At 40.9% G+C, this 21757-nt stretch overlaps 1 pseudogene across 1 annotated transcript; it reads left to right on the top strand.

The window, feature by feature from the left end:
* Positions 1–3357: 3357 nt before the first annotated feature.
* Positions 3358–14869, top strand: LOC306646490 (vomeronasal type-2 receptor 1-like; annotated as a pseudogene). The gene is made up of 5 exons: positions 3358–3435; positions 8344–8634; positions 9406–9537; positions 11935–12162; positions 14707–14869. The product of its transcript is annotated as a vomeronasal type-2 receptor 1-like (transcript).
* The last annotated feature ends 6888 nt before the right edge of the window (positions 14870–21757 follow it).

Genomic DNA, 21757 nt, shown 5'->3' with positions numbered 1-21757 from the left:
GCTGAGTCCGTGTGCATGGTATGTTTTTTCTCATCCTTTCACCTTTAGTCTATGGGTATCTCTTTGTATGAGATGAGTCTCTTGCAGGCAGCATATTGTTGGATTTTTGTTTTTAATCCAATCTGCCAGTCTATGTCTTTTGATTTATGAGTTCAGGCCATTAACATTCAGGGTTATTATTGTGATATGATTTGTATTCTCAGTCATTTGACTCATTTTTGTTTTTTGACATGATTTGGGTTCTCCTTTATTCGGCTATTTTTTAGGCTAGTTCCTCCTGTTGCTGATTTGCATCATTGTTTTTCATCTCTTCCTCATGGAATATTTTGCTGAGAATGTTCTGTAATGCCGGCTTTCTTTTTGTAAGTTCTTTTAGCTTTTTTTTTTTTTTTTTCATGGAAGGATTTTATTTTGTCATCAAATCTGAAAGTAAGTTTTGCTGGGTATAAGAATCTGGTTGGCATCCGTTTTCTTTAAGGGCTTGGTAAATGTTGTTCCAGGTCCTTCTAGCTTTTAGGGTCTGGATTGAAAAATTTGCTGATATTTTTATTGGTTTTCCCCTGACTGTAATTTGATTCTTTTCTCTCACGGCCTTTAATATTCTGTCTTTATTTTGCATGTTATGTATTTTCATAATAATGTGCCTTGGTGTGGGTCTGTTGTAATTTTTTTATTTGCAGTCCTATAAGCTTCTTTTACTTGGTTTTCCATTTCATTCTTCAGATTTGTGAAATTTTCTGATATTATTTCATTGAATAGATTTTTCATTCCTTTGGTTTGTTTCTCTAAGCCTTCCTCAATCCCAATAATTCTTAAAATGGTCTTTTCATGATATCCCATAATTCTTGTAGATTCTGTTTATGATTTCTTATCATCTTCTCTGTTCAACTTTGTTTTCAAGATTATATATTTTGTGTTCAATGTCTGAGGTTCTGTCTTCCAGGTGTTCTATCCTATTGGTTATGCTTTCTATGGAGTTTTTAACTTGGTTTATTGTTTCCTTTGTTTCAAGGATTTCTGTTTTCTTTTTTTTATCAGTATCTCTAACTCTTTATTGAAATGTTCTTTTGCTTCCGTATTTACTCTTTTAACTGTTGATCGGTGCAATCATTTAATGCCTGAATTTGCTCTCTCATCTCTTCCTTCAATGCCTGCATTTGCTCTGTCATCTCCTCGTTTGCTTCCCTGACTGTTTTAATTATGGACATTCTGAAGTCACTTTCTGACATTTCTTCTGCTGTGCTGTCATTGGGTTTTATTGATATAGTATCTAGGTTTGTTTGGGACATTTTCTTCCCTTGTTTTCTCATATTGGTCTGATATCAGTGGGATTCTGAGATATTGAATAGATTTCCTCTATTGGCTTATAGTGTCCCTGTAGATTTCCAGTATATCACCTCCAAGCCTTCAGTAGCCTGAAGTTTGGAGGAACTTGATAATGCAGTGCTGAAAAAAGCTGACCCTTGCCAGCTACTGGGTCCAGGGCTGAGGGCTGGTTCTGCATGGAAATCCTCTCACTGGGTGGTCCTGCTCCTAGAAGCTGGCTATAGACAGGTCTTGCCCCTGCCTGAGGGAGCCAGGCTGTTTGGGGAAATCATGTCCCTGTCCTGCCTTGGTCCCAGAAGCTGCCTGAAGACCAGGGCCCACCGCTGGGTTCAGGGCTTGGGGTTGGCTCTGTGTGGAAAAGCTCTCACTGGGTGGGCCTGCTCCAGGAAGTGGGCTGTGGACCACGCTTGCCGCCGGAGGGAGCCAGGCTGCTTTGGGAAGTGTCTCTCGCTGCCCTGCCCTGCTCTGAGAAGCTGCCCACTGTCCAGCCCTGCTGCTCGGGCTGAGCTTCACCTGGTGGGAGGGACGCACCCCACGGCTCTATGTTAGTCCAAGTCTCTCAATACCTCCCCTTCTTGAATCCTGAGTTCTGGAGCAACGGGAAATGCAGTCAACCTCTAGTCCACCATCTTGGATCTCCTCGAAAATGAATATTAAAATTTTAAGTTATCATCTCTTTCCTTTACTATGGTTATTAGCAAAAACACAAAAGATGAGAATGTGTTGGAGTAGAGATAACTCTTCCAAACTGCTGAGAGGAATATAAATCAACACATTCATTGTGAAGAACAGTGTGTTTTCTCAAAAATCTAGCAATAGAAGTGCCCTATGATCCAGCACACTCACTACAGAGTACATACATGCAGAGTGTGAGATACTTAAATCCAAGAGACATCCGTCACCCCATGTCCACTGCAGCACAGTGTGCAACACCCAGGAAGTAGAATGCACTGGTGTGTGCATCAGCAGATGAATGCATGATGAAGAGGCACGTTCATTATGCCCTGGGAAGTAGGATGCACCTAACCCTCCACAGAAGGAGGACATCCTGTCACCTGTGGACAGCAATGATTAACCAGGAGGACACTGTGTTCAGTGAAATAAGCCAGGCTGAGAAACACAAATACCCTCACCACACTCATCAAGGGATATAAAAGTCAAACTCAGAAGCAGAGTCAGATGGTGGTGGCTTGAGGCTGAGCAAGAAGGGAGCTGGGGAAATACAGGGAAAGAAAGCAAACTTTCATTTATCCAGGAGGAACAAGTTCAGGAGATCTGCTAGCATGCTCAGGACAGCTAGTGGAAAATATTTTACACTTAAAACCTGCTGAGAGAAAATGTAAGTGTTTGTGTCATAAGTAATAAATATGGGAGGAAATGCTTCTGTTAAATAGCTTGACATAGTCATTCCTAAGCACATATATATCATCTCAAATCATCTTCTGTAAAACAAAAGATGTTTATACTTGTCAACAACAATTTAAGATAAAAATGAATGCATTAGAAAATGCTCTCACAAAACTTTTTTCATATATACTGGCATCAAAGGACGTGACAGGGGAGAGCAGGGCTGTGTGGAGAGCAGGGATTTGAGGCTGCGTCACATGAAGCCAGGAAGTGAGGAGACTGGGCAGGGATTCTGACAGGGCAGAGCTCAGAGCATCAGGCTCAGGGGTCACTAGGTTCAGTTCTGTGAAGAGGTTGAGGTCAGCCTCCCATCCTGTCCTCAGCCCAGCCTGTGCCCTGTCAATCAGAAGCCCTTTATTCCAGTAGGACACTGAGGCCTGATGGTGCTGTTAGAGGTGGTAGTCAAGGGCTGTGGGGGTTGCACAGGAAGTCTTCACTGACTGACCTCAGCCCTCACCGTCTTGCTAATGCATCATGTGCAAGGGCCTCCTGGGTGCTTGGTCCATTCCAACACCAGCTCATTCAGACTTGCCCAATTCCTCAGATCAGGCTTCTGACACAGCCACCCCTAGCCCCTGAGGCCACAGGGTGCAGGGCCTGCTGTCTCAGGACACCGGGTCCCCAATGCCTGTGGAAGATGATGAAGTCCTAAGCCCCACAGGAGAAGTGACAAACATGTTTTTCAACAGTCTTTGTCACCAGGTTTGCAGGGTGACAGGTGCAGAGCCTTGGGCACTGGTCCCCCAGAGTTTCTGGATGGACTGAAGGGAAGCAGAGAAAAGACAAGGAGCCCAGAGCTGGTCTGACCACAGGACAGTAAGGGTGAGGTCTCTGCACCAAGTCTGCCTTAATAACCCCCTTGCTCCTGGCTCTGCAGGGTCTGGCCAGCTACTCCTGCATGTGCTCTCCCAGCAGGAGGGCATGGAGTGAGGGGATTTCCTGTGCCCTACTCAGGGACTGACCCTCCCTGCAGAGGCTGAGAGGGTAGACATGATCCAGCTGCAACTTCCCACTTCACACTCTGCCCAGGGCTTCATCTCTGTTTGGGCAGAGCTGGACATGGTGTGTCTCTATGAGCCTTCTCTTCATGCTCCTACAGCCTGCACATACAACATGGGTGAATGAAGTAAAGAATTGCTTAGGATATTTGAGGCCGACTGTTCTTCAGAGATGGAGACCTGGTCCTGGGTGGGTTTTTCCCCCTTTTACAACATGAACCAGGACTCAGAGATATCTCGGATATCCTTTTTACTCCAACCAAAGACTGACGTGAGAGCCACCAGGTGGAGTTTCTATTCTTTGTGTGTTGTATAGGTGTGGTCATGATTTTGTGTAAGTGTATTTGCTTGTGTATGTGTGTGTCTGTGTGTGTGCATGTGTGTTTCCCCCTAGGAATTATGACAACTGTGCAGTCATGAGAGAAACAGTGAATTCTGAGGTCCTTTCCTTCTCTTTTGGGTTTATTTTGTGCATTATAATTACACCTATTAGTGGGATTATTTTGAATATTCATAAATATACAAAATGTTTTCTCTCCATTTCATTTTTCCTTTGTCTTTCTACAACCTTCCATTTTCCTTCTTCTGCTCTGTGCTATTTTTCACTTCACCTTTTTATGTGCACATAGTGCACATACTGGTGGGATCACTGTACATTTTCACACCTGCACACGACACAGGAGTGTAATTTTGGCTACTGTCTCTCTCCAGCACTTCCCTCACCTCCCCTGCTCTTGCCCCTTGGTCCCTTTTCTCCACTGATATGCCTTCCATTTTGATGAGATCTCTCCAATTTATTTTCATTTTTCCTGTCTAGCTTCCAAGTATGAAAAAAAATATGACCCTCAACCTTCTGAGTTTGTCTTATTTCCCTTCATGTAAGGTCTCAAGTTCTATCCATTTCCTGTAAATGGCATTAATTTCATTTTTCTCTATGGCTAAGTAAAACTGCATTGTGTCTATGAAGCACATTTTCTTTCTCCATTCATCCATTAATGGACACCTATGTTACCTCCACAGTTTAGCTATTGTGAATTGTGCTTGCTGTGAACATGGGTATGCAGGTATCACTTTAGTAAGATGACTTTAATTCTTTAGAGTAAACACCAAGGAGTGGTTATAGCGGGGTCATATGATGTCTCCATGACTAGTCTTTTGAGGATCCATACTGATTTCCATAGTGGTTGTACAATTTACAGTCCAATCAGAGTGTAAAAGTGTTCCTTTGCTTCCACATCCCCTCCAACATTCATTTTTATTTGTATTCTTGAGGCCTGCCTCTCTGACCAGTATGAGATGAAATCAATTTAGATTTGATTTGCATGTCCATAATTGCTAATGATGTTAACATTCATTCATATATTTGTTGGCAGTTTGTATTTTCATCTTTTGAGAAGTGCCTGCTTAATAAATTTGCACATTATTAACTGGGCTATTTGTGGTGTTTTGGGGTAAAGTTTTCTGAGTTCTTTATACATTGTGGATATTCATCCTCTGTCAGAAGTGTAGCTAGCAAGGATGCTGCCCCATTTCTGTAGGTTCTCAAAATTGCTATGCAGAATTTAATTTGATACCATCCCATTTATTCACTCTGGGCATTATTTCCCTGAGCTTTAGGGGTCCTATTGAGAAAGTTCATTGTGCCCTCTATGTGGGTGTGTTGACCCTAGATTTTCTTTCTAGAAGTTGCATATTTTCTAATGTAATTCCTTGGTCTTTTATCATTTTGAGTTGACTTTTGCACAGGATGAGAGATAAGGGTCTAGTTTCACTCTTCTAAATATAGATAACCAGTTTTCTCAGCACCAGCCTGTTAAAGACTGTCTTTTCTCCAGTGAATGTTTTCAGCATCATGTCAGGGGTCAGGTGACTGTATGATGTGTGGGTTTGTCTCTGTACCTTCTATTCTCTATTCATTGACTACATATCTGCTTTTATGCCACTAAAATGTGCAGTTCTTGTGACTCTAGCTCTGCAGTATAGTAAATAAGTCAGGTATTGATTTGATGCCTCCAGCATTGCTCTTTTGGCTTAGAATTGCTTTGAGTATTCTGGGTCTTTTTTCTCCCAAAAAAGACTTTAAGACTTTTTATCTTGGTCTTTGAAGAAATTCATCAGTATTTCAATGGTGAGTTCATTGAAACCGTACGTTATGTTAGGTAGTATCGCATTTAACATACTAATTCTATCCATGATATCCAGGAGGCATTCTCTCTTCTTGTGTTTTCTTTCAATTTCTTATTTCAATGTTCTATAATTTCCATTGTAGAGATCTCTAATTTCTTAGTTTATTCTTAGGTATATCACTTTTTTGAGACTTGTGAATCCTATACATTTTTAAGATACAGGATAGGATTCTGCATCTATTGAGACCACTTCTTCAGTTTGATCCCCTTCATCAAGTACTGGGACTTTGGAGGGAGTTGAATTTTTTCCAAAAGTTGATCTCATAGAATTGGAGAGTAGATTGGTTGGTATCAGAGGCTGATGTGAACAAGGACTGGTGAGGGGTGGGACAGGCGGATCAGTGGTTCTAAGTTACACTTAGAAAAGCTGGATTGTCTGGGGTGCTATTTCACAGGAGGATGGTTACAACGATGATAATGAGTTGTGTCCTTGAATAACTCAAAGGTTTCTCCATGTTCTCATCTTGGAAAGAGAGAAACACTTGAATAGAAGTGTATACTGAACCTAAACACTAAATAATGGTTACATACATGAGAACATTCATGTGGTACCTCATAAATGTGTACAATTTTTATATTGATCTCTCAGTTAACACAATAAGTTTAAAATTAAACCTTTAAAAACATTCCCTTCATTTAGAAAACCAGAACAAGGAAGAGAATTGGCTTAAAGTTAAAAAAGTATTGACTCATTCTTACTAATTTTTAATAATACAAAGATAAAATTAAGAATGGAAACAAATTCCAACTGTATAATTTTCTACTATATGTAACACATGTCCAATTATTTCTACATGAACTAAAAGAATATTTTTGTCAATTAAGTATAGAAAAAGATATTTGGCCATGTGCTTTAGCGACCAAAAATTTCTCATCCTTAAGTAGCAATAATACAGAAAAAAATTATTGGAAAGAATGAAAAAACACAGTGTAATTAAAAAGAAATCATTGTCACTTGGAACTGGTTAAAAATATTTTGCCAATGTTCAATTAAAGAGTTCCTACAAAATAACATCACAAAACTGTTCATGGAAATTCATAGAATTAAACCATAAGCAACCATGAATATGAACTAAATCACCAATACATAAAATATTAAGAATTCATAATTCATTAAATGAAGTTTTTTAATATTTAAATAAGGCTGCAATTTAAGATAGAAGAACTAGATCAATTATAAGCAAAGAAAAGGAAAGAAATTCATAAAGATTAAACAAAATAATAATTCTATTAGAAAACAAGAAAGGCTATAATAAAATTCAACAACCAATATTTTTCAAAAAATCTACTTAGAGAAAAATGTCAAATTTTCAAACATAAAAGGAGGAAAGCATTCTCTAAAGAGAAAGAAAAAATATTTCAAGTTGAGTTACCATCTTGAAGACTGTAGAAATAAATTGGAGGTTCTGAATCAAACATTAGCTTTCAAGGAAAATATCATGAATAAAAACAGCTGTGATAAGGTGATAGATTAGAATATAGAAAGCATTCACTCAAAATACCCAATGTTGAAGGGCTGTAGAGGATGCTCCTCTCAATTGTTTGAAGAAACTGGCAAGTCAGGGTTATTTTAAAACTATTAGATACACATGGAGTCCACATGTTGTGTATTGGTGTCTGCTGAAGGAGTGCCCCAAGCCGTGTGGTTAAAACTGAAGGAAGATGTTTGACTATGGAACAGGCACATCTGTGTCCTCTCAGAAGCAGGAGGCACACCTCTGCTGTGAGTCAAACTCCTTTCAGGCACACTGGCTGCAGGCACATACTCTTCCCTTATAAGGAGTGAGCTCCAAGCTCAGAACGAGAGATACCCGCTAGCACCCTGTTCTAAAGGCACTCCCCTTGTCGGCTGATTGGCTGCGTGAGAATATAAAACTTGTGTTTCCGCATTAAACTTGAGTCTGCATCACTCAAAACTGGCTCCCATTGTGCTTTGTTTGCCCTTGTGCTCACCTTCCTGAATCCTGCCAGGCCACTCCGCATCCGAATCCAACAGTCTGCATCTAACTAGACTCAAAACCACAGGTTGGGAAGCCCCCCATACTTTGCTAAAGTGTTTACAAAGGGGAGTGTGTGACCCTCACTGGCGTCCCCAGAGGAGAGCACCTTACTGTCCTTGAGCATGCTCTGATGCACCTCCCATTTATAGGACACTGAAAACCAAATATGCTCAGTGGGTAGCTTATGATCCAGACAAAGGACACCTCATCCACTCACAATGCCCTGCAAGCCTCTCAGTTCACTTCCTGAGAGGGAGTCACTCCAGTGTCTTCCAGGTGCCAGGGAACCTTCTTCACACCAGCTCCATGTGAAAGCAGGAGACCCTCATAGTGGATTAGAGAGTCTGATCCAGGTCTTGTGTAGTGGAGAAGTTGATTTGAAATGCATGGTTGGATCACCTTCACTCCTTGTTCCCTTGTGTTTAGCTGGCTTGGAAGAACTACCAGTATGTGCTGGCTTTCTACTTTGCCATCCAGGAGGTCAACAAGGACTCTCACTTGCTCCCCAACCTGACCTTGGGGTTCCAGGTCCACAATGCCTTCTCCAGTGACCAGTTCACCTTGTGGAGCACTCTGCTTTGGCTGTCTGGAAAAAATGGACCCTCTCCCTAATTACAACTGTCAGACACAGACAAGTCTGCTGCTGTCATTGCAGGAACCACATCAGCATTCTCAGCTGAGATTGGAACCCTTCTGGAGCTCTACAAGACCCCACAGGTAGGTGGGCTGTGAATTCTGCAGACTAATTGGGATTTCCTCCAATGACAGTCCCTTACATTGAATCAAAGGGAAATTCAGCTGCTGGCTTCCATATCCCATGAGGATAAGACACACCTCAGGAAACGGTAGAGGTTGCAAGACACCTCCCTATAATCCATCCTTTATTCCCACTACTTGAGTAGAGAAGCTCATAAGGATCTCACACACTGGCTTTAATGGGAGGTCACATGACCTTTCCTAAGGGAAATAAAGCTGAAAATTTGGCCTTCCCTGTGCTCAGAAGGAGAGAACTGGGCAAATGAAAACAGCACTTGTGGGGATATGACATGTCCCATCAAAGCTCAGGTGTGAGACAATGCAAGAAATTTTAGAGGTTACATTATTGGGTTATAAGAGCCTTAACCTAATCAGTGTGTCAATAAGCTGATAGATTAACTGGGTGGTGATGATAGGCAGCATGGTGGCTTTTTCTACTACACTCTTCTGCCATGATGTCCTGCTTCATCTTGACCCAAAGAAATGGAGACAGCCAGCCATGGACTAAAACTTCTGAACCCATGATTGTGCAAATAATTTTTCCTCCTCTAATTGTTGTCAGGTCTTTTGGTCACAGCAGAGAACAAGCTAACTGAAAGAGAACTCTTTCTCTTTTCTGAACAGTAATCCACTCATGATCCCTTTCCTAGAAAAGTCTAACATGCCCTGTACAAGAGGGAAACCCCAATTCCAATTGAACTCAGAATCATGACAATTATCTTTGCTCATTAGGTCTCATATGGACCTTTTGATCCCATGCTAAGTGATGAAGACCAGTTTCCATCACTCTATCAGATGGCCCCCAAGGACAGCTCTCTGGCCCATGGAATGGTCTCCCTACTGCTGCACTTTGGCTGGACCTGGGTGGCACTCTTCATATCTGATGATTGAAGGGAGAGCAGTTCCTGAGGGATCTGAAAGCAGAGCTGGTAAAGAACGGTATCTGTGTGGCCTTAACAGAAAAGCTCCCTGACACTAAGACAATGTATGGACCCCAGCGACATTGCCTTCATGAGTAGGATCAGAGTCTCCTCTGCAAATGTGCACATACTCCACGGTGAAGCAGGGGAGCCTCATCACTGTGGACCTCGCAGCAGAATTCTTCTTAACCACAGGGAAGGTGTGGATCATGGCAGCAAAGTGGGATATCGTCACGTCGGAAATGAACCACATGCTGCACTCTTTCCATGGAAGCTTCTCATTCTCACCTCACAAGGGGGGAGATCCCTGGCTTCCAACACTTTCTCAAGACAGTTGACCCTTCCCACTATCCAGAAGACTTTTACTTCCCAAATTGTGGTTGCACCTTTTTCATTGTTCACCCTGCTGGGTCACTATGTGGAAAAATTTTTTAATTGTCCTGAAATGCATCCTTGAGACTGTGTCAGGAATGATTGACATGTCGACCATGTCTGACTCCAGCTACTTCATCTATAATGCTGTGTATGCCACTGGCCCACGTCCTCCATAACATGCTTATTCAGAAATCTGAAATGGGATCTTCAGAAGACACTGATCAGCCCTAGGCTTCTTCCCTGGCAGGTAAAACTCAGCAGTACCCCCGGTCATGGCACTGGAAACTGATAGCAGTCTATGGGTATTATACTCAAGTATCTCATGGTCATGTTTTCTCTTAAGATTCAACAAAATTAGGAACAATGGATATGCCATTTTTTCATACTGAATATATTACAGATCACTGTTGTATACAGATAATTAGATGTATAGAAATACTTGTTATCTATATCAGGAGAATTCTGCCAAAGGAGGTGGTGGCTTCATACAGTTGAATAAAATATTATATCAGAATACTTTGCATTTAAGATAAAGTTATATAAAATATCCAAACACAGCCCATGACAAAACAGGGCAACAATTAATAAAATCTATACGTTCCTTAGTGTGCACACAAGCACAGAGAATATTGACATAGTGGCCACCTTTGACAGCAGCTGTTCCATCTAAAATACTAAATATGTAGTGCCCCAAGTCCTCTGGGTGAAAAGAGAAATGGTACTGACATAGTATCCTCAAATGACTCTGGAGAATGAATTGATTTTAGAGGTCACTATTCTCCAAAACTGCAAACAAGATTGTGGGCAGGGCCTGTGGTTCTACTTCCGATTGCATGCCACCAATGATGTCTGTCACCTCAGGATATCTCCCTTGATCATATATGGTTTTTTGTTTATTTTCCACCTGGCTTATCTGAATTAAATACTGATTCATGGAACACATTTATGAGCTCTTGTTCTCATGTACAAGGGACAAAATGTTTAAGGAAATTTATCAAGTAAGTCAATTAAATTTCATTTTCTTTTCAGATGTGGATAAATACATGCATGTCAAACATTATGTCATCAAGTTTAATTTGCCATCTATTGTCTATTTTTACTAACAATATTTGATATGCCATATTGAGTTCATTTAGATGAAATTCTAAGAAAACTTGGTGACTTTAAGAAGATAAATTCAATGACATAATTGTGGATTATTTAGAATGGTTTGACTCTACACCTCTGAACAGCTGTTTAAAGAACAAGGGTTAGTTATCTTCCCCAACACAGAGATTCAATGTTAGCATACTCTATTAAAAGTCATTAGAATCTGGAGTTTTAATATTTTAATTTCAGAGCAAAGGACACAACCTGCAATATTATGAGATGATGACATTTTCCCAAAAATATCTGAGGAATAGAGAGAAAACACTCATATGTCATGCTTTCTTTTCTTTTCTTTTCTTTTTTTTTTTTTTGTGGTGCTGGGGATTGAACCCAAGGCCTTGTGCTTGCAAGGCAAGCACTCTACCAACTGAGCTATATCCCCAGCCCATGTCATTTCTTAACCTTTGTTGACATAAAATTGATACATAAAGCAATGCCCATATTTAATGTAAACACGCTCATGATTTTTGAGTTATGCGTACACTCATATTACCATTACCGAGAACAAATTCATGTCCATTGTGACCTTTTCAGTGTGCAAGGATTGACTCCTATGAAGCCCTAAACAGATTTGATTGTTCAGGTTTGCAAGGAGCCCATGCCAAGGATGATCTGGGGATCATCCTAGAATTGTTCTGACTGAATTCTTCCACTCCATTATTGTTTTTCCCACTTGAATCCATGAGGTGGTAGCCACCCAAACAGGGCTGAGTCACTAATAGCAATGTCTCCAGAATGGAGGGTGGTGTAAGAAAAGGAGTGCATGCTACATACATTCGAATATGCTCCTCATGTCCAAATTCTGCCTCTCCCACAGCTGCATCGGTTCCTGAAGAAAATCCAGTTTACAAACAGAGCTGGGGACCACATCTCCCTAGATGAGAAGAGCAAGCAGAGGGCCCACTATGATATCCACAATGCTGTGAATTTCCCTGCAGGGCTTGGGCTGCTGGTTAAAGTAGGAGAGTTTGTCTCCAAGAGTCCACTTGGTCAAGGCTTGGTCATCACTGAGGAGATGATAGAATGGCCCATTGGATTCACAGAGGTATGATCCATTTCAGTTTGGGTACGTGGGAGAAATATGAATGGAGTCCTGAATTGAGACTAGTTGTGACGTTTAACTCAGCACTAAAGTCACCTTTCCCATCTCAACTTCTAATATGTGGTCTTGCTTTTGCATATTTTAATCTGAAATCAACACGAAGAACAAGTTCACAAAAGCCATTAGTTGTAGTTTGTGTATGTTAGCTTCAGCAGCAATTGAAAGAATGAAATGAACAAAGTTAATGCATGGAGATAAGGAGATAACAATGGAGATGAATAAATACCAAATATGTCCCTTCACACATCCAGAAGCCTTTCATTAAATATGGTCCAGATTTATTATGCTTTAATGCCCTATGAATATGAGTAAATTATGGACTCACATCTTTGTGGAGTCCATTACATTCCTCCTTTAACACGTTAGACATTTAACCTTCAGCATTTCTTCTACTCAGCAACCCTATGAATTGGCAAGATTTTATATCATGTTTTGACATTGGGATATTCCTACAGTGTTCCAGGAGATTTATGTAACAGTCATGATTCCCACCCATGATGCATTTTTAATTGTTAGCAGTGGTGTCCAGCTGGGCATGGTGGTGCAGCCCTCAGATCCCAGTTACTTGGGAAGTAGAGGCAGAAGGATCACAACAAGTTCAAGACCAGTGTGAGCAACACCGCAAGACCCCATAACAAAATATAAAATTAAAAATGACCTAGGAATATAACACCATTCTATTGCATTTGCCTAGAATGCATGAGACCCTCGCTTCAATCCCCAATACCAAAAAAATCAAAAAAACAAAAAGCAATTCATGCCTGGGTTGTGATACCTACAGCAGAATAAACCCAAGCCATGGTGTGTAATGCCCTCTCACTACTTCTCTCCTGACCTTGCTCTTTTCAGCAGTTACTTTAAACAGCTTGCCTACTTTGCTTTATTGGTTCATTTTTATCATACGTAATTGTTGGGAGAAATCCTAGTTCTTGGCTAGCAGCAGGCAACGATTCAAGTGTGTAAACCTGCAGGGAGGAGTATTCTGCTTCAGCTACCTAGGAAAGTATACAACTGCCCCAAATTGACTCAGTGTTACCAAGGGAGTCCATATAGGAACCTGGTGCTCTGATCCCATGTGGCGCATTGTGATTGGGCAAGAAACCTATAAAGTGTATAGCTGTTCCTGCAATAAATGAGCTGGCAGGCTGTTTGCCACAAGCCTGCTTCCACCAAACTCCTGGAGTCTGGGTCTTGACTCTGTGACCTTACCCCATCTATGAACTAGCCCCAAACAAGGGAAACTACACAGAATACTGGGCTTCATGATGCCATCTTCATCCATGCCCATAACATAATCCATGAGAATCATTCCCCAGTGCTTCTCTTTCCCCTACATCTCCCAACTCCTTGTCCCTTGCTCCATTCTATAATTTCCATTCTGTTGTCATAAATATTTATTATTATTTTAATTAATGCATTCTAATTCCACATGAACACTGGGTTCATTGTGGTGTATTCATACATGGACAGAGTAGACTTGGACAGAATACATTCCCAGTACATCTTCCTGAAGATCAGTGCTGTTGACTTGGTGTCCACCTGAGATTTCCCAGTACATTCCATGCCCACTTCCCCCCTCCCTGTCCATCTCCTTTCTCTTCTCTATAGCTCACCCTTCTGCTTTTGTGAGATGCTCTTTTTATTCTCCCCTCTCTCCCCTTAACACATATGAAAGGAAACTTTCAACCCTTGACTTCTTTACTCTGGTTATTTCCTTTAGCATGAATTTCTCCACTTCTATCTACTTACCAACAAATGACATAATTTCATTCAACATTGTGACTGAGTAAAACTCCATCTATGTATATCTACCACATTTGTTATCCTTGTGTCTGTTAATGCACCAGGTCTGATTCCACAATGAGCTATTGCAAATTCTGCTGCTACAACCATTCATTTCAGTGGACTTTTTCATAAATACTGAGGAGTAGAGTAGGTGGGTTCTATTACTGGGTTTTGAGGAATCTCCACACTAACTTCCACAGTAGTAGCTCTAACTGTCAACTTCCCCAAAAATACACGTATATAACTTTTCTTCCACATGATTTCCAGTAATTAATTTAGGTGTGTCTTGATGGTTGCCAGTCTAACTGAAGTGAGAAGAAATCTCAGTATCATTTTGATTTTCAAGAATGAAGGTATGGTACAAATATTATCAGGCATAGATGCTCTTGGAATCTTCACCACATAGAAGCTTGCATCCCAGAGCTGTGCAGGAAGAGGCTAACACAAAGAGAAAAGTCTGGGGTGTGACTGGTGATGCAGGAAAAAAATGACCAGGAACCTTGAGATATTTGGCATAACAAAGTCAAGGTAGCAAATGTAATCCAGGTCAAGAAGGGGAGGCCCTGTCAACGTGGTGGGAGCTGGAGGAGGATGTGCTGAGGACTTCCTACCCACACTGAGATTTTTTTGGAGGGACATGGACAGCCATCAAAGTTGCTGACAAAGTGCAGAATCATGACCAGTGCTTCTCTTTCCCCTCAGATTCCTCGATCTGTGTGCAGCCAGGCTGTGGTTCAGGATTCTGGAAAGTCCCCCAGGAAGGAAGGCCTGTCTGCTGCTGCTTTGCTTGTGTGTTTGCCCAGAGGGACACATTTCCAACCACACGGTAGATGTCCAAAGCGTTTATGGACACTTTGCCTCCTAACCCACATCCTCTCCAACACTATTGTGCTTGTGTTCTTGATAATCGCCATTCTAATTGGGGTAAGATGGAATCTTAGGTGGTTTTGATTGCATTTCTCTATTACTAGAGATGTTGAAATTTTTCATATATCTGTTGATTGCTTGTAGATCTTATTCTGTGAAGTGTCTGTTCATTTCCTTAGCCATTTGTTGATTGGATTATTTGCATTCTTGGTGTAGAGTTTTTGAGTTCTTACATATTCTGGAAATTAGCGCTCTATCTGAATTATGAGTGGCAAAGATTTTCTCCCACTCTGTAGGCTCTTTCTTCACATTACTGGTAGCATCCTTTGCTGAGAGAAGGTATTCAGTTTGAATCTACACCAGTTGTTGATTCTTGCTTTTTTCTTGTGCTATGAGAGTCCCGTTAGGGAAGTCTGATCCTAAGCCTACATGTTGAAGTTGTGGATCTACTTTTTCTTCTTACTCTGCAGGTCTCTGGTCTGATTCTGAGGTCTTGATCCATTTTGAGTTGAGTTTTGTGTAGGGTGAGAGATAGGGGTTTAATTTCATTCTGTTGCATAAATATTTCCAGTTTTCCCAGCACCATTTGTTGAAGAGGCTATCTTTTCTCCATGCATATTTTTGGCACCTTTCTACTTTGAGAAAATTGTATTTATTTGGGTTTGTGCCATGTCCTCTATTCTGTACCATTGATCTACCTGTCTATTTTGGTACCAATACCATGCCGTTTTTGTTACTATTGCTTTGTTGAAGATCTGGTATTGCAATACCCTCTGCTTTGCTCTTTCTACTGAGGATTGCATTAGCTATTTGGGTTTCTTATTCTTCCAGATGAATTTCATAATTGCTTGCTCTATTTCTGTAAGGTACATCATTGGGATTTTAATTGGAATTGCATTGAATCTGTATAGCACTTTTGGTAGTATGGCCACTTTGACAATATTAATTCTGCCTATCCAAGAACATGGGAGATCTTTCCATCTTCTAAGGTTTTCTTTAATTTTTTTCTTTAGTGTTCTGTAGTTCTCATTGTAGAGGTCTTTCACCTCTTTGGTGAGATTGATTCCCAAGTATTTTATTTTTTCAAGGCTATGGTGAATGGGGTAGTTTTCCTAACTTCTCTTTCTGAAGATTCATCACTTGTATAAAAATGCATTGGATTTATGAGCATTGATCTTGTAAGCTGCTACTTTACTGAATTCACTTATGAGTTCTAAAAGTTTTTTGGTGGTATTTCCAGGTTCTTCTAAATATACAATCATGTCTTCAGCCAGCAGGGATAGTTTGAGTTCTTCTTTTCCTATTTGTATCCCTTTAATTTCTTTCTGTCTAATTGCTCAGGCTAGAGTTTCAAGGACGATGTTGAATAGAAGTGGTGTAAGAGGGCATCCCTGCCTTGTTCCAGTTTTTAGGGGGAATGTTTTAGTTTTTCAGCATTTAGAATGGTATTAACCATGAGCTTAGTGTAGATGGCCTTTACAATGTTAAGGAATGTTCCCACTATCCCAATTTTCTCTAGTGTTTTGAGCATGAAAGGATGCTGTGTTTTATCGAATGCTTTTTCTGCATCTAAAGAAATAATCATGTGATTCTTAACTTTAAGTCTGTTGATATGGTGAATGACATTTATTGATTTCCCGATGTTGAACCAACCTTGCATCCCTGGGATAAAACCCCCTTGATCGTGGTGCACTATCATTTGAATATATATTGGATGCGATTTGCTAAAATTTTGTTGAGAATTTTTGCGTCGATGTTCATTAAGGATATTGGTCTGAAATTTTCTTTCCTTGAAGTGTCTCTGTCTGGTTTAGGTATCAGGGTGATATGGCTTCATAGAATGAGTTTGGGAGGGTTCCCTCCTCTTCTATTCATGGAATACTTTGAGGAGTATTGGAATGAGCTCTTCTTTAAAGGTTTTGTAGAACTCCGCTGAGAATCCATGGTCCCGGACTTTTCTTTGTTGGTAGGCTTTTGATGACCTCTTCTATTCATTGCTTGAAATTGATTTATTTAAGTTGTGTATGTCCTCCTCGTTCAGTTTAGGTAATTCTATGTCTCTAGAAACTTGTTGATGTCTTCCAGGTTTTCTGTTTTTTGGCGTATAGATTTTCAAAATAGCTTCTAATTATGTTTTGTATTTCACTCGTGTCTGTTGTGATATTTCCTTGTTCATTCCGAATTTAGTAATTTGAGATTCTCTCTCTCTTCTCTTAGTTAGTGTGGCTAAGGGTTTATCAATTTTTGTTTATTTTTTCAAAGAACCAATTCTTTATTTTGTCTTTTTTTCCAATTGTTTCTTTTGTTTCAATTTTGTTGATTTCAGCTCTGATTTTAACAATTTCCTGTCTTCTACTACATTTGGTGTTGGTCTTGCTCTTCTTTTTCTAGGGCTTTGAGCTGTAGTGTTAAGTCGTTTACTTGTTGATTTCTACTTCTTTTGTTGAAAGCACTCCATGAAATAAATGTTCCTCTAAGTACTGCCTTTCATAGTGTCCCAGAGATTTTGATATGATGTGTCTTTGTTCTCATTTACTTCTAATAATTTTTTTATTCCCTCTTGATGTCTGCTGTTATCCATTCATCATATATTGTGTATTATTTTAATTCTCCAGGTATTGGAGAAATTCTGTTTTTTATTCTGTCATTTATTTCTAATTTCAATTCATTATGATCTGATAGAATACAAGGTAGTATCTCTATCTTCTTGTATTTGCTAACAGTAGCTTTGTGACACAAAATATGGTCTATTTTAGAGAAGGATCCATGTGCTGCTGAGAAGAAAGTGTATTCATTCTTTGTTGGATGGTATATTCTTTATATGTCTGTTAAGTCTAAATTGTTGATTGTGTTATTGAGATCTATGGTTTCTTTATTCAATTTTTGTCTGGAAGATCTATCCATTGGTGAGAGAGGTGTGTTAAAATTGCCCTAGTACTATTGTGTTATGGTCTATTTGATTTCTGGAATTGAGAAGGATTTGTTTGATGTACGTGGATGAGCCAATTGTTCGGGCATAGATATTTATGATTGTTATGTCTCTTGCTGATTTATGCTTCCCTTAAGCAGTATGTAATGTCCTTCTTTATCCCTTCTGACTAGTTTTTGGCTTGAAGTCCATATTATCTGAGAGGATGGATACTCCGCTTTTTTGCTGAGGTCCGTGTGCATGGTATGTTTTTTTCTCCTCCTTTCACCTTTAGTCTATGGGGTATCTCTTTGTATGAGATGAGTCTCTTGCAGGCAGCATATTGTTGGATTTTTGTTTTTAATCAATCTGCCAGTCTAGTCTTTTGATTTATGAGTTAGGCCATTACCATTCAGGGTTATTATTGTGATATGATTTGTATTCTCAGTCATTTGACTCATTTTTGTTTTTTGACATGATTGGCTTCTCCTTTATTCGGCTATTTTTTTAGGCTAGTTCCTCCTGTTGCTGATTTGCATCATTGTTTTTCATCTCTTCCCTCATGGAATATTTTGCTGAGAATGTTCTGTAATGCCGGCTTTCTTTTTGGTAAGTTTCTTTTAGCTTTTTTTTTTTTTTTTTTTCATGGAAGGATTTTATTTTGTCATCAAATCTGAAAGTAGTTTTGCTGGGTATAAGGAATCTGGTTGGCATCCGTTTTTCTTTAAGGGGCTTGGTAAATGTTGTTCCAGGTCCTTCTAGCTTTTAGGTCTGGATTGAAAAATTTGCTGATATTTTTATGGTTTTCCCCTGACTGTAATTTGATTCTTTTCTCTCACGGCCTTTAATATTCTGTCTTTATTTTGCATTGTTATGTATTTTCATAATAATGTGCCTTGGTGTGGGTCTGTTGTAATTTTTTTATTTGCAGTCCTATAAGCTTCTTTTACTTGGTTTTTCCATTTCATTCTTCAGATTGTGAAATTTTCTGATATTATTTCATTGAATAGATTTTTCATTCCCTTTGGTTTGTTTCTCTAAGCCTTCCTCAATCCCAATAATTCTTAAAATGGTCTTTTCCATGATATCCCATAATTCTTGTAGATTCTGTTTATGATTTCTATCATCTTCTCTGTTCAACTTTGTTTTCAGATTATATATTTGTGTTCAATGTCTGAGGTTCTGTCTTCCAGGTGTTCTATCCTATTGGTTTATGCTTTCTATGGAGTTTTTAACTTGGTTTATTGTTTCCTTTGTTTTCAAGGATTTCTGTTTTCTTTTTTTTATCAGTATCTCTAACTCTTTATTGAAATGTTCTTTTGCTTCCGTATTTACTCTTTTAACTGTTGATCGGTGCAATCATTTAATGCCTGAATTTGCTCTCTCATCTCTTCCTTCAATGCTGCATTTGCTCTGTCATCTCCCTCGTTTGCTTCCCTGACTGTTTTAATTATGGACATTCTGAAGTCACTTTCTGACATTCTTCTGCTGGCTGTCATGGGTTTTATTGATATAGTATCTAGGTTTGTTTGGGACATTTTCTTCCCTTGTTTCCTCATATTGGTCTGATTATCAGTGGGATTCTGAGATATTGAATAGATTTCCTCTATTGGCTTATAGTGTCCCTGTAGATTTCCAGTATATCACCTCCAAGCCTTCAGTAGCCTGAAGTTTGGAGGACTTGATAATGCAGTGCTGAAAAAAGCTGACCCTTGCCAGCTACTGGGTCCAGGGCTGAGGGCTGGTTCTGCATGGAAATCCTCTCACTGGGTGGTCCTGCTCCTAGAAGCTGGCTATAGACAGGTCTTGCCCCTGCCTGAGGGAGCCAGGCTGTTTGGGGAAATCATGTCCCTGTCCTGCCTTGGTCCCAGAAGCTGCCTGAAGACCAGGGGCCCACCGCTGGGTTCAGGGCTTGGGGTTGGCTCTGTGTGGAAAAGCTCTCACTGGGTGGGCCTGCTCCAGGAAGTGGGCTGTGGACCACGCTTGCCGCCGGAGGGAGCCAGGCTGCTTTGGGAATGTTCTCCTCGCTGCCCTGCTCCTGCCTGCTCTGAGAAGCTGCCCACTGTCCAGCCCTGCTGCTCGGGCTGAGCTTCACCTGGTGGGAGTGGACGCACCCCACGGCTCTATGTTAGTCAAGTCTCTCAATACCTCCCCTTCTTGAATCCTGAGTTCTGGAGGCAACGGGAAATGCAGTCAACCTCTAGTCCACCATCTTGGATCTCCTCGAAAATGAATATTAAAATTTTAAGTTATCATCTCTTTCCTTTACTATGGTTATTAGCAAAAACACAAAAGATGAGAATGTGTTGGAGTAGAGATAACTCTTCCAAACTGCTGAGAGGAATATAAATCAACACATTCATTGTGAAGAACAGTGTGTTTTCTCAAAATCTAGCAATAGAAGTGCCCTATGATCCAGCACACTCACTACAGAGTACATACATGCAGAGTGTGAGATACTTAAATCCAAGAGACATCCGTCACCCCATGTCCACCTGCAGCACAGTGTGCAACACCCAGGAAGTAGAATGCACTGGTGTGTGCATCAGCAGATGAATGCATGATGAAGAGGCACGTTCATTATGCCCTGGGAAGTAGGGATGCACCTAACCCTCCACAGAAGGAGGACATCCTGTCACCTGTGGACAGCAATGATTAACCAGGAGGACACTGTGTTCAGTGAAATAAGCCAGGCTGAGAAACACAAATACCCTCACCCACACTCATCAAGGGATATAAAAGTCAAACTCAGAAGCAGAGTCAGATGGTGGTGGCTTGAGGCTGAGCAAGAAGGGAGCTGGGGAAATACAGGGAAAGAAAGCAAACTTTCATTTATCCAGGAGGAACAAGTTCAGGAGATCTGCTAGCATGCTCAGGACAGCTAGTGGAAAATATTTTACACTTAAAACCTGCTGAGAGAAAATGTAAGTGTTTGTGTCATAAGTAATAAATATGGGAGGAAATGCTTCTGTTAAATAGCTTGACATAGTCATTCCTAAGCACATATATATCATCTCAAATCATCTTCTGTAAAACAAAAGATGTTTATACTTGTCAACAACAATTTAAGATAAAAATGAATGCATTAGAAAATGCTCTCACAAAACTTTTTCATATATACTGGCATCAAAAGGACGTGACAGGGGAGAGCAGGGCTGTGTGGAGAGCAGGGATTTGAGGCTGCGTCACATGAAGCCAGGAAGTGAGGAGACTGGGGCAGGGATTCTGACAGGGCAGAGCTCAGAGCATCAGGCTCAGGGGTCACTAGGTTCAGTTCTGTGAAGAGGTTGAGGTCAGCCTCCCATCCTGTCCTCAGCCCAGCCTGTGCCCTGTCAATCAGAAGCCCTTTATTCCAGTAGGACACTGAGGCCTGATGGTGCTGTTAGAGGTGGTAGTCAAGGGCTGTGGGGGTTGCACAGGAAGTCTTCACTGACTGACCTCAGCCCTCACCGTCTTGCTAATGCATCATGTGCAAGGGCCTCCTGGGTGCTTGGTCCATTCCAACACCAGCTCATTCAGACTTGCCCAATTCCTCAGATCAGGCTTCTGACACAGCCACCCCTAGCCCCTGAGGCCACAGGGTGCAGGGCCTGCTGTCTCAGGACACCGGGTCCCCAATGCCTTGTTGGAAGATGATGAAGTCCTAAGCCCCACAGGAGAAGTGACAAACATGTTTTTCAACAGTCTTTGTCACCAGGTTTGCAGGGTGACAGGTGCAGAGCCTTGGGCACTGGTCCCCAGAGTTTCTGGATGGACTGAAGGGAAGCAGAGAAAAGACAAGGAGCCCAGAGCTGGTCTGACCACAGGACAGTAAGGGTGAGGTCTCTGCACCAAGTCTGCCTTAATAACCCCCTTGCTCCTGGCTCTGCAGGGTCTGGCCAGCTACTCCTGCATGTGCTCTCCCAGCAGGAGGGCATGGAGTGAGGGGATTTCCTGTGCCCTACTCAGGGACTGACCCTCCCTGCAGAGGCTGAGAGG

Source organism: Sciurus vulgaris (genome assembly GCF_902686455.1).
Source record: "Sciurus vulgaris genome assembly, chromosome: 16".
In the NCBI taxonomy this organism is placed as follows: domain Eukaryota; kingdom Metazoa; phylum Chordata; class Mammalia; order Rodentia; family Sciuridae; genus Sciurus; species Sciurus vulgaris.
The sequence above is the reverse complement of the archived record's forward strand: the minus strand, read 5'-3'. Positions and strand labels throughout refer to the sequence as shown.